The sequence below is a fragment of the Mus caroli genome, chromosome 12 (genome assembly GCF_900094665.2).
Source record: "Mus caroli chromosome 12, CAROLI_EIJ_v1.1, whole genome shotgun sequence".
In the NCBI taxonomy this organism is placed as follows: domain Eukaryota; kingdom Metazoa; phylum Chordata; class Mammalia; order Rodentia; family Muridae; genus Mus; species Mus caroli.
Window position 1 is genome coordinate 80634954 of NC_034581.1, and position 4896 is coordinate 80639849.

Here is a 4896-nt window from a genome sequence, read left to right on the forward strand (position 1 = left end):
AAATGAGGAAAATACCTAATAAAAATATTAAAAAAAAAAGATTGAGAAAATTAAATTTGCCTTCAGTCTCAGAATTGACTGGGGTCATACTACAATGTTGTCTGTCTTTTTTCCGTTTAATCTTCACTCCTGCGCTTGAGAACCTGTTGACTGACTGAGCAGGCTTGGTCACCTGAGCCTACGATTAGGCAAGATCATCCAACACAAAGCCCATTTGCAGTTAAGTGTTGGCTACCTCATGTTATTTGTTGAGTATTATGCTTCGAGGGAAAAACACAATGGTTATTTGGAAACCTTTAAATGCCGTTCTGGAATAAAATTAACTGGCAATTGAACCATTGTAAGTCTGTCTGTAATTTCAGTTCCAGAAGTGGATGAGAAGTGGGAGGAGCAAAATCAAATCACTGCTAAAGGCTTTCTAACATCAACACAAACCACAAATCCGTAGATTTAAAAAACCCTATTACTTCAAAGACAAGAAACAGGCTGAAAGTGACACCAAGGCATAACATAATCATAATTCTTAAAAAGCCAGTCATGGGCTGGAGAGATGCTCCGTGGTTAAGAACCCTGACTGCTTTTCCAGAGGTCCTGAGTTCAACTCTCAGCAACCACATGGTGGCTCACAACCATCTGTATTGGGATCCGATGCCTTCTTCTGGTGTGTCTGAAGAGAGAGACAGTGTACTTATATATGTAAAGTAAATAAGTACATCTTTTTTAAAAATGTAAAACAAACAAACAAACAAACAAAAACAAAACAAAAAAAAGAAGCCAGTGATAAAATGATAAGGGCTAAGGAGACGCCTCAGGGTTTAAGAACACTTGCTAATCTTGCAGAGCCCAAGGGCCCTGTTCAGTTCCCATCACCCACATGATGATTCAGAATCATCTGTAGCTCTGGATACAAGGAACCCTCTTCTGACCACTCACATGATGCACATACATTTGTGTCGGCGAAACACTCAGACACATGACATAAATCTAAAAGCATGTTTTTAAAGCCAGTGATCACGAAGCAATCTTAACAGAAGCACAAGAACAAAGACCCACCATGCTCAAAGAAAGGCAAGAAGGACTTGATTAATTGTTTGAAAGATTCGAGCCAGACGACAGTAAAGCAACACCTTGACGAGAATAAACAAAAACGTTGTCCCAGGATTCTCCACCAAACAAAGACATCTTTCAGAAATGAAAATATAAAGACTTTTTTTTTTCTTCCCAGAGAAATCTGATCTGAATGAAGCATTACCAACATATCAGAATTACAGGAAATACTCAAGAAAATATTGCAGACAGAATGAACATTATAGATGCAGACTTGAATCTACATATGGGAATAAAATTTGTGTGTTATAAAAATATTTTATTTAAAATATTTAAGCAATAACATGAAGTGAGTAAAGGCAAGAAATAGCAATATGTTGCGGGAATTCTGCCATATGAAGAAATAATAGGCATGACAACTGACTGATGGCTACAGAACATGCCACTTAAAAACAACAGCACTGTGTCCACAGAGGAAACAGCAGCGGCTGCCACAATGGCTACCGCTTCCGCTGCTGACACAGCCACCGCCACTGCCTCCGCTGCCGCTGCTGCCACCACCACCATAGAAGCTACATAGCCCTCTCACCTCTCCTTGAAATGGGCTGTAAACATAGCTGATCTTGTCCTGAAAAACAGATCTGAAGACTTTCATTCCAGAAGTTACCTCTTTTTTTTCCCCCCCGAGACAGGGTTTCTCTGTGTAGCCCTGGCTGTCCTGGAACTCACTCTGTAGACCAGGCTGGCCTCGAACTCAGAAATCCACCTGCCTCTGCCTCCTGAGTGCTGGAATTAAAGGTGTGCGCCACCACGCCTCATACCCAGGAAAAGGATATCTTTACCACACAAGGTTGACAAGAAGAATCTGGACAAAAGACCCCTCTTGCTGAGTTACCAATCTTTGTTATCATTTAATTACACCCCTTCAGCCTCTGATATTTCCATATGACTGATAAACACAAGCTGCCCTGTTTCTTCTTCTACAATGTGACTTAATTTTATAGGTGTGCCTGTTTTGCCTGCATGTATGTCTATGCACCACATGCGTGTGGTACCTGAGGAGGTCAGAAAAGGCCATTGAATTCCCTCGGACTAGAGTTACATAGGTTGTGAGTTGCCACCATGTGGGTGCTGGGACTTGAACTCGGGTCCTCTGCAAAAGCAGCCAGTGTTCTTAACCACAGGGCCACATTTCTAAGCCCTTCGCTGTTCTTGTAGACTCTGGGTCAGGTAAAACTCCTTTTATATAACTACTGTGATTTTTTTTTTTTTTCTTGTCAGGTTCTCTGCTGGCTACTTTTACGAAGCTGACAGTGACTTAAGGGAGAGCTCATTTGTGTTTTGATTCATGGTTTTATCCATCATGGTCAGCTCTGTTGTTTCTAGGCCTATGGTGACACAGAATGTCACGGTGGTGGGAACACGTGGCAGAAGATGTTTACTTCTTGGTGAACAGCATGTAGAGAAAGAGGGTGCTGGGGACAAGATATCCCAAGAGCCCATCTTTAATGACCTACTTCCTCCAGTTAGACCCTACTTCTTCCAGTTTCCAAACCCTCTCAAGATCACATCACCAGCTGGGGATCAGACTTTCAACACAGGAGCCTGTTGGGACATTTCATTTTTAAATCATAATGCCTCCATCACAGCAGGAGGTAGGAGGATACCGTGATAAGTTTCTTATACTAAGCATGAAGAGGAATACTATTACTTGAAAGGCAGGCAAGTTCAACTGTGTGTTTTAAACTTAAAGCAACTGCTGAACATATAGAACAGGGGTGTACATAGTAAGCTAACAAGGGTTATATCCAAGCTTAACTGTTGTGGGCTGGAGTATCTTCCCCATCCTTAAAATTGGTTATGTGGAAGCCATAACTCTCAGTTTCCATGTCTGTAAGGATCACTTAGGTCAGCAGTTCTCAACCTGTGGATCGTGACAGGGGTCATATATCAGATATCCAGCATATCAGATATTTACATTAGGATTCATAACAGTAGCAAAATTTCTGTTATGAAGTAGAACAAAAATAACTTTGTGGTTGGGGTCACCACCTGTGACCACACTGTGAGGAACTGTATTAAAGGGTCCCAGCATTAGGAAGGCTGAGAGCTGCTGACTTAGCTTATAGGGTTATCTTGAGGACTAATGAAACCAAGTTATCAATAAATAAAAGAGGTATGGCGTTTTCTTGTATCACAGTGTATGCCCAACAGTTAATATACCTATATCCATGTGTCCTTCTGAGTACCAGGCCAGATGCCAGCTAGATAGAGTTCTATTTTAGAGACATTATAGCTTAAGTGGTTAAGTGTGTGATTCTAGTAGCTACTCTAGCTGGTTGTACAATAACCAGCTGTATGTTTTAGGCACGCTGGTTAACCTGCCTTAGTGTTTGCACCTGTAAAATGGAGAAAATTGAGCAGGTGAAATGGCTCAGCAGGTATAGTGCTTGCTGCTGAGGCTGCAGATCTGAGTTTGATCCCTGAAACCCATATGGTGGAAGGAAAGAACCGAATGCTAGACATGACACATAGAGAAGAAGTAAGTAAATGTAATAAAATAAAGATACTAATACTACACACATATATGATTTCCTTGAGGGTTAGTCATCAGAGGATTAATGAGTTAATTCACACTCATGTTTAGAGTACTGAGTGCCCAAAAGATAATAGTGACCATTATGTCATGCCTGTCACAAAGGATGGTATGATCAACAGTAGACCATATGCATTATGGCAGAATGGTAAGATCAGAACAAAGCTGGATCACCCCCACCATCTAGTGGCATCGCAGCTGCTGTGATGGTGGTCATGGTGAGGCTGGCGCTATCGGCTGTAGGAAAGTATACCACTTACAATGGCAGTGCAGAGGCTGGGGAGATGGCTCAATCTGCAAAGTTCTTACCTCACACTCATGAGGACCTGAGTTCCATCGCCAGTACCCACATGCAATCCTGGCTCAGGGAATGGGGAGGGAGACAGGAGAACCCTGGGATTGGGGAGCTCTGGGCCACTAAGAGACCCTGTCTCTTATTGAGGCGGCTGGTGTTCCTGAGAATGAGATGCAAAGTTGGCCTCTGGCCTTCCCCACACCACATATATACTTGTAGCCACACACACATGAACAAGCACACACACACACACACACACACACACACACAAATAATAGAATAAAATAGCCAAATGATTCTATATAGTGATAACACTTGATCAGGATACGACTCACTGTCATTAGTTTATACGTTACTTTATATTGTTACCTTAGAGCACACACTTTACTCTTATAAGAATGAGTTGATGTATAACAGTGTGCAGTTACACCAGCAGCAGCCGCCTCATACAGGTCATGCAGACAGCACAAGGCCACCATGTGATCCTGGCCAGTTTTGTGTAAGATGCTCTATAATATTTGCAAATGATGAAAGTGCTGCAGGACACGTTTCTCAGAACAAGTCCCTGTTGCTAAGTGAAGCATGGCTGTGCCTTAATTGTCTGGCTTTGTCTGTGTTTCTGGGGCGGTTCCTGACATACCAGAGCTCCTGAAAGCTGGTCTCCCTCCCTCAAGCTCCTTCTAGCCCACCCAAAGGCAGGTCCAGCTGGCGTTTTCACTCTCTTCCAAGCGCCTACTCAGTCCCATCTTGCTCTTTTTAGAACTTTCTACTGATTTTTTTGTGAATTTCACATCATGCCCCCAATTCCACTCATTTCCCTGTCCCTATATACCTGCCCTCCTCCCTTGTTACCCCTCCTCAAACAAGACAAAACAAAACAAATACAATAAATAAAAAACCCACCTCAACATGGACGCTGTGGTGTATCACAGTGTGTCCCACAGTATATACACCCTTT